Below are 9,370 nucleotides of genomic sequence, written 5' to 3' on the forward strand. Positions count from 1 at the left end.
TTGGATTTATATCCCCCCTTTCTCTCCTGCAGGAGACTCAAAGAGACTTTCACAATCTCCTTTGCCTCTTCCACCCTCACAACAGAAGAGCTTACCCTGTAGATTGGTTGTGGGCTGAGAGAGCTCCGAGAAGCTGTGACTAGCCCAAGGTCACCCAGCTGGCGTGTGTGGGAGTGCACAGGCTAATCTGAATTCCCCAGCTGCACTGCATTCATTTCCAGTGAGTTCAGAGCTATTTTTTTGTTGTCGTTCCCTTTCTTTTTATGCCAGCCTGAATGTCTCCTCTTTCACCGGGCGCTTCTGGGATACTTCCGAGATAGAGGCCAACGTGACAGGTGCTTTGCATTCCTCCCGCTAGCAAACAGTCATCCCCTCCTCCCCAGCCGCCAGTTGCCAAGGGGAATTGTCTGTGCCTTCGCCATTTCCCTTTCCTTTTTAAGAACCGCTGCAAGCCAGAGCTGTTAGAGCAAAATCAGGCGCCCAGCATTTGCAAGGCGGCAACAGATAAAGAGGATCTCAGCAGGTTGGCCGGGCAGCAGTTAAAATTACCAGCAGCCCCTGGTGAGCATGGAAAAACATATCTGGCCGTAACTGTTAAAGGAAAATTAAGCGGCTCCCTTTGCTCGACTTGCAGAGTAACCTTGGAGGGCCTGCCAGAAGGCAGCACAAATAATGTGCCAGAATAGCGGTCGGGAAGCAGCTTGTCTTGTCCCTTGGCCACAGGCGGTAAAAACTGTACAAACCTCCAGAATGGCTCTGTTAACTCTCCCTTCTTCCTTCCAGCCTGCGCTGTCCTGCTTTTTTACTAGGACAACTTGCAACTTCATAATGAGAGTTGTTAGATGCAAGGGGAGAGCTGAAGCTTTTTATTTGAAAACCGATTAGGGCTGCTAACCCATTAAACAGCTTGGGTGTTGTTGTTTTTTTAATCATTTCTGTGTGGTTGAAATGCAAACCTCGCTCTGTGCCTTAGCACCACAAGTTGATAGAGCCCCTTTAGAATCATAGAGTTAGAAGAGACCACAAGGGCCATCAAGGAGTCCAACCCCCTGCCAAGCAGGGATAGACAGTCAAAGCGCCCCTGACAGAGTAACCCTAATTGTAGTCGGAGTATTTATTTTTCATTATTTAAAACGTAAGCTGCCTCTTGTCTGTAAGGAGCTAAAGGTGGTTAACAATATAAATAAAATTAGGTTCAGCAATTTAGATAAATCCACAAGGTTATGCAGTTGCAAACTCAATGTGGTTGAAACCCTGACTCACCAACTCTTGCACTGCACCAGATTTGATAACATCAGATCTAAATATATCAACTTACACTTCTTCTTCCAATCTGGGCTGCCTGATCTGACTAGGTTATCTCTATTGTTAAACAACTTCGTGACCCCGGCTCTTTGTGAAGAGAAGTCGCCACTTCCATTGTGGGAGATAGTTGAGAGTTCCCCAGTAGAACATATTTGTTGTGCTCCCGTGGGGCCTTTTATCTATCATGTATTCATGCAATTGTTCCCGATTTATGTAACTCTTTCTGACTATGCCAGTAAAGGCTTATGTATGATGATGTATAAATAAAATACATAAAATGTACGTAAAAATACATTTAAATCACTTTTTTTTTCATCAAATTTTAAAAATCAGTTTGGGACTTCTGTAATCAACTGCAGTCCTAAAACACAATTATCTTTATTTATATTTTATTATATTTCTGTATCACCCATCCCCTTTTGGGCTCCTAAAGATGGAAAGTGAGAGGGCCGGGCCAGGCACCCCTTCCTGGGGAGCCTGTTTCATAATTGGGGGTACCCCAAAAAGGCCTTCTGTCATGAGAGAGCCAAACTCCTCCTCTTCCTCCTCCAACCTTATTTGGTTGGCAGGGGGCAATCAAGAGTGTCTTCTTCCTCTTTAGAACCGTCGTGCAGGGGAAAACCTTTGGTGCACTCAGAGGCGGATCATGGACTACAATTCCCATCAGCCCCTGCCAGCATGGCCAATTGACTATGCTGGCAGGGGCTGATGGGAATTGTAGTCCATAACATCTGGAGTGCCAAAGGTTCACCACCACTGCCCTAGAATCTTAATTCCTGGGGAGAAACATATAGGAGAAAATGGCCCTTCAGGGACCCCAGTTCCAAGCCACATAGGGCTTTAAATGTTAGCACTAATAGCACCAAGGTTAGTTTGTTCAATGCAGCCAAACCTTTAGATCTTGCTTTATTGCTAGCCGTGAAATAACCAATCATTGTCCTTTGCCACAGCAGGATAGTCACTTAATCAAATCAACATATTCTTTTAGGGCCCCATTAAATGTGTTTTTGCAACTGGGTGGCTGCGGAATTAAAAACAAAACCCAGTTCTGTGCGTACTTTATGAACTGCAAGCCATGCCATTCCTACTGGATTCTCTAAGAGGGCTGCGAGTGGCTGGTGGAGGAATGAATCTAAGTGTTTGCTGTGTGAGTATTACTCAGTTCACTAGTCTGGGAGTAGAGCTGCTGTAAACGAGTTCAGGCGTTCCCCCATGTTTCAAATGACCTTTTAATGCCATTGCTATGCTTCCGGCCACTGGTTGCCTCTCTGCTGTGTTGTAATTTAGGTCTTCACAAAACCTTTTTCCTTTTCGATTGTTGATACGTTACAAAGCGCTTCCTTTGTGAGACTTGCGCTCGGCTAATAACTTGCTGACGATTCCTGGCCCGACGGATGTCCAGCTGCCCTCGATTAGAGTTAGGGTGTTTTCAGGCCAGGCCCCAGACTGGTGGAACGCTCTGTCAGAGGAGACTTCGGTCCTGCAAGACCAGATACAATTTCACAGGGCCTGTAAGACATAGCTGTGCTGCCAGGTCTTTGTTGAGGCAACCACCGGTATCACATCAAGTGTAGGGATTTAATTCTCCACCTGGACAACCCGTTACTACCAATGTTGGAGGAAGTGCTACTCAAGTCATGCCCAGCCAGTTTACAATAAATTCCCTGCACCGAATTCTATGGTGGCAAAGAGACGTTCAGAGATGCACAACGACCCTGTATTTCCTTGGTCGTCTCCTGTCGAAATACTAACCAGGGCTTTCAAGATCTGATGAGATCCAGCTAGCCTGGGTTAAGTACAGGTGAGGAGTGAGTAAAATGGCTGCGTGCTTTTTGATTCCCTAAATCACACCCAGACCCTTGGTGCCTGAGAGGTCCCTTTAACTGGAAACGTGGGCTATGAAATGGGGAGCTATCGACAAAGCTAACGCGTAATGCCGCCGTGATTCTGGCACTATCAGATATTGCATATTTCAAAATAATGAGAAAAGATTGCAGGACTCCTTACAAAGTTGCAATAAAGAGGACTGGGAAAGGAACACAACTTTACCTGTGCGTTCAGAATTGCTGCAGCGTGTTGCTGATGATGTGTCCGTGTTAGGCAGTGTTCCGTACGTCCCCCCGGGCCGTTGTCTACTTTCTTGTCTTGTAAGTGCCGCTGTCTAAAGAATGTGTTTCTTTTTCCACTGGGTGTCTTTAAGATGCTGCTGTTCATCCAGGAGTAAAATGTCATTGGACGTGACTCTAGGACATGACACATCTGTTCAGAATGCTCACCTTTATATTTCTGTCTTTCTCTCTCCCCCCCAAAAGCCTTCCTTGGTTAGAATAACATACTTTGGATTTCAAGGTGAAGTGCGGCATGGTGTACAAATACAGCTCCTCTTGAAGAAAGAGCTTTTAGTCAGGGTAGAGAAATCCCTTCAGGTTTAAGGTTCTTCTGCTTGACGTAAAAGGCCATTTCCCCCCTTTTGCTTCCAAAAATTCAGTGGAGACTTGGAAGGGGTAGTAGCTTTATTAACCGATAGAGTGTTCCTTCTCGTGCCTGAGCAGAACTTGAGCGCACAAAAGGTGAGCTTCCGCCCTGCAGCAAGTTTAAAATTATCTTGCAAATATGTTTGTCCATAACAACCTCAAATTGGCATAAAAGAGTGGGTTTGTTACAGTTGAGTAAACATTAATTGTCTTTTTTTTTGGCCCTTTACAAGACCTCTGGGGGTCTCTTTTGCAAATCTCTCTCTTTTCCTTTCCTCCCCCCAGGCTTCTTGTATTTTTTGATAATACCCCCCCCCCTTTTAATTCAGAGCACCAATTTTGCAGCAGAGAAAAAAGCAGCTGCTGTCTGTTTGGAGCAACCTTCACAAGGGAACTTTCAGAGATATCTGTAGGTAGCAAGAGGGAAAAAATGGAGGGATGGATGGCTGTGTAAGAACTATTTTTAATTGATTTATAGTCTACCTTTCTTACAGCGGCTCAAGGCAGATTACATATAGCGAGACAGTACAACCAATAAATTACCCCATTACCGCATTACCCCATATGTCCCAGTTTGCATATGTCCCATATGTCCGCATTACCCCATATGTCCCAATTACCCATGATTACCTCCCCATATGTGTCCTCTAAAGTTCGAGCCTCTGCATGCTCAGCAGAGGCCAATCTCTAGGAGATCCCTGACTCCTCAATGATGCAGCTGGCCTTCCACTGGCCAGGGCCTTTACGTTTCTATAGGCGCCCTCGCCTGGTGGGAACACTCTACCACCAGCTGTCTGAAGCCCCCCCAAGGGACCTTGAGAGTTCCAGCAGGGGTCTGCAAAACCGAGTTGTTCCACCGGGCCTTTGGAGAGGCCAGCCGCTGACAGTGCCTCTGCCCCCCCCCCCCCTTGCTTCCAGGGGTCCTAATACCATCGGGACCCATTATTTTTTCTGGGGAGAGTTGTATATGGGTTTCGTGGGACATTGTTTTAGAACTGTTTTTAAATTGTATACAAGGTTTATATATTATATTTATATTGTTCACCGCCCTGAGCCCTTCGGGGATAGGGCGGTATATTAAATCCAATAAATAATAATAATAATAATAATAATAATAATAATAATAATAATAATAATAATAATAATAATAATAATAATAATAATAATAATAATAATAATAAAATGGACAGTTCATTAACCCATGCACTAGGATTCTAGAAGTCTGGACCCAGCCAGGAATCTGAAAAATAGGACTGAAACACAGCAGAAGTATTGACTTGACACATTAAGTGGTGTAAAAATTTTCATAATAGGATCCTACTTGCAACAAGCTATATATAGCAGTGCAGCCCACAGTCCCTGATAATTTATCCAAGCATATTTGTAGACTGTTTTGTACAGTTCGGTCATATTAACTATTCAAAAAGTCCCCCTTGAATGTTTCAGTTCTGAATAGAATCATACAGAATAACCCTTTTACCATTGAAATCCACAAGCACGTGGACAATTTCAACAGAAAGGAAGAAACGATGAAAGTGAACAAAATTTTGCTACTAGTACTTAAAAACGCTAGAATCAAGACAATGGTTAGTGAACACCACCCAGACACAGGATGTCTGTAAGCAGGAAGCAATCAAATGGGTTAAAATGCCGGGCAACTGCTATGCAGATGCCCTCCCTAATTGATTATGCAACTTCAGTGTTTCATACGTATGCGAAAATGGGTGGATTCCACTCGACACACGCAAACTACGCATGCAAATTGCACCCTTCACACTTTTGACCAATGCAAATAGTTCTTTCTCCCACCCTGGACATTCCACAGGAATATATTCTCCATTTGCTTTACTACCATAGAGTTTAGGCAAACTCTATGCTGGGGATCGATGAGAAAGGAATTGATAATAAAACTGCAAAGATTGTCATGCTCCTTATATATAAAGCCACGTTGTGCATCGGCACTTGGAGTCCCTTGTGGTCCAGTTCTGATGCAGCACGCCTCAAAAGCGATATTGAGGAGATAGAAAAAAGTGCAGAGAAGGGCAACGAGGATGATTGAGGACTGGAGCCACCTTCCTATGAGGAGGCTGCAGCTTGGCAGGGACTCACTTTAGTTTGGAGAGGAGGCTGGCCGAGGGGATAGAGGATTGGAAGTCTACAGAGATTATGCCATGGGGTAGAAAATGTTGACAGAGAGAAATTTCTCTCTTTCTTCTCCACAATACTCTAGAACCAGGGGCATTACAAGTTTAGCAAATGCTGGGGGGAAGGAATTAGGAGACTAATAAAAGGAAACTACTTCTTCACGCAACGCGGGATTGGTGTTTGGAATATGCAAGGCCACAGTGAGGTGGTGGATGGCCACACTAACACTGGATATGGCTTTTAAAAAGGGGGCTTGGACATGGATTTATGGAGGAGAAGTCCCGCATTTATGGCTACCAATCTTGATCCTCCTTTGATCTGAGGTTGCAAATGCCTTAGCAGACCAGGTGATCGGGAGCAACAGCCGCAGAAGGCCATTGCTTTCACCTCCTGCATGTGAGCTCCCAAAGGCACCTGGTGGGCTACTGCGAGTAGCAGAGAGCTGGACTAGATGGACTCTGGTCTGATCCAGCTGGCTTGTTCTTATGTTCTTACCATCAGATCCTCTGCAGATGCAGGCGAAACATCAGGGGAAATGCTACTGGAACACGGCCATACAACCCAGAAAACTCACAACACTCTAATAACAAAATAGTTTTGAGACAGCAGAAGCTGCAAAATGGATTAACTCAATGATGCTTAAGACCAATACCATCTGTTGGAAAGAAAAATGTCCCATTTAAAAGTTTTGATTTTTGAAAGTTACTTGACTGGATGTTCAAAGAGTGTCAAGTCCAGCAAAAGATCCTAAAACAATTCAAGGACTGCACTTAAGAACCTGGGGCACAGACTAAACTCACCCATGCTGAAGAATGCTCCTTTCTTCATTGTGTCTTAATCCTTGTAAATTGCAATCTCCTGATAATTAGGGATTAATGTGGAAATGTTAAATGAACTTAAACAGTAGCTTGATTTTGGAGCGAGAGAATTAAAATGGCCAGTCTGCTTTATCCCCCTTTCCTAATTACTAAAAAGTGAAATGGGGTGGAAATTCTTTTAAAAAGTGGAAGAAACATGTTAGCTTCTTAAAGGCTGATGCCCTTCAAAAGTCTACTTACTTCCAAATGGACAGGACGAAAGCTAATGTGATCTTTAAAACGTAATGCATTGGAGAAAAAATTGCCTTGCTTTCACTCTGAAGAGAAAGTCCACTTTTACCTTTTTTTTTTACTGTTGCTTTTGTATTTGCAAAAGAACTGAGAGGAGCATCCAGACCAGCCAATGGAGCACCAGATTCAGGACGGACAAAAGGAAATAATTTCTTTCAACGAAAGTAGTGATTGGAAATGTAGAATTTGCTGCCAGAGGATTTAGGGATGGCCACAGACATAAATGGTTTTGAAGGAGGATTAAGGTGGATTAAATTGGAGAATGGAGTCTATCAGCAGCTTCACCAGCTATGTTGGCCATAAGGGAACCTCTACGATTCTCGAGACAGTTCTTTCTGAATCTCAGCCTCTCAATCACACACACAGAAGTCCTCTATGAGTGGTTATGCTGGGCCTCCATAGAGGAACTGAACTGCCCTCTGTGTGGAAATAGGATGCTGGATGGGATGGACTGCTGGAAGTACTGATCCAGCAAGGTTCTTCTGATGTTCTGATCAGAGAAAAGGAATTGTCCCTCTCTATGCCCTGTTGTTGTGAGTCCTCCAGAGGAACTGGTTGGCCAATACCACGTGTAAGGAGAATAGAGATAATTTCACTACAGCAAGCCGAAGTGGGAAATCAGCTGAAGAAGACAAAGCATAAGGTGTTAGAGACTTGGAGAGCTCTAGAAAACCAATCCAAAAGGTGATTGAAACAGCATAAGCACTGGCACGTTAAACGAAAGCAAGAATTGCATAGCAGGAGCCTGAGTTACAGCAACTTCGACGGCACAAACTATACTACTGGTGGGCTATTATAGAGCAAAGAAGCCGCCAGTTTGCAAGACTTCTAAGCAAAGGCTGTTAATGGTAGGGCATTTTGGATGACATTGATTCGTGGATCCCCATGAGCAGAGGTATGGCTGGGTGCCTCGGTGCAACCGTGTGTCTTCTGCCCCCATCCCTGTTCCTCGGAATGCCCTTCTGCCACGCTCTTCATCACACCCCCCCACAGGGGCACGCACCCTCCGTGCACCGTTAATGCACCCCCCTCATGAATCCCTTTGAGCCCTCACGCCTCTGCCGAGTTAAAACTGACTTGATGGCATTTAAAGCACACACACACAGAGTCCAGAACACACAACCCTCCACCCAAGGCCTCTCTCCGAGCCACATCTTTACAGTGCAGCTGTCAGGCTGGAGCCTGGCAACCAACAGAGGAGCATCAGAGAGGAAGGGGAGTTCCACAGAGTTGACAAAAACACTTTCGTTTTCCCCAAGAAGAGGCTCTCACAGCTAAAGACTTTATCTCCATCTTCTGACCTTGGGTTCATCCTGCATTCCTGATCTTCGTTCCTTCTGTAGTGTGGGATAGTACTGTAGGCTAGGGAGGGGGGAGGAGGAACGGGTTTGATATACTGTGGTTGTTTGAAGGTTCTGGCAGAACCAGTTTTTCCTTATTACTCATGTATCTACCAATAAGGCTTGCTTGCTTCGCTCTGCTTGCTTCGCTTGCTCAGTTTGCCTTGCCTTGCTTGCTCTGCTTCAGCTTGCCTGGCTTGGCTGGCTCGTAGCTGGCCTGGCTGCTCACAGCCTAGCCTAGCTAGCCTGCCTGGCTGGCTGGCTGGCTGGCTGCCTTTGCTTGGCTCGGCTGGCTAGCTGGCTGGCCTCTGGGCTCTGGGATTTGATTTGACGGACGGACGGACGGACGACGACGGACGGATTTGATTTGACGGACGGACGGACGGATTTGACGGACGGATTTGGACGGATTTGACGATTTGACGGATTGACGGATTTGGACGGATTTGACGGATTGACGGATTTGACGGACGGACGGACGGACGATTTGACGGATTTGACGGATTTGATGGATTTGATGGACAGACTGATGGCTGGCTGTAGCTGGCGGATTTGGCTGGCTGATGGCTGGCTGGCTGGCTGGCTGGCTGGCTGGCTGGCTGGCTAGCTGTAGCTGTAGCCCTGGCTGGCTGGCTGGCTAGCTGGAGCTGGAGCTGGATGGCTGGGCGCTGGGCACAGGCTGGAGAGCTGGAGGCACAGGCTGATGGCTGGGCACAGGATGGGAGACTTAGGATGGGATAGGATAGGATAGGATGGGATGGGATGGATAGGATAGATGATGGATAGATTGGATGGATTGGATGGATGGATTGGATGGATTGGATGGATTGGGTTTATAGACCGCCCTCCCGGAGGCCTCAGGGCAATGAACAGCATATATAAATAGAGAGCACAATATCAAGGATTTAAAATCCAGTAAATTACCAAATTAATACAGGCTCCTAATAAAAGTAAACCCTACCCCCATTAAAATGCAGCATTATTAAAATTAACATTA

This window comes from Sphaerodactylus townsendi, linkage group LG14 (assembly GCF_021028975.2).
Source record: "Sphaerodactylus townsendi isolate TG3544 linkage group LG14, MPM_Stown_v2.3, whole genome shotgun sequence".
Classification (NCBI taxonomy): Eukaryota; Metazoa; Chordata; class Lepidosauria; order Squamata; family Sphaerodactylidae; genus Sphaerodactylus; species Sphaerodactylus townsendi.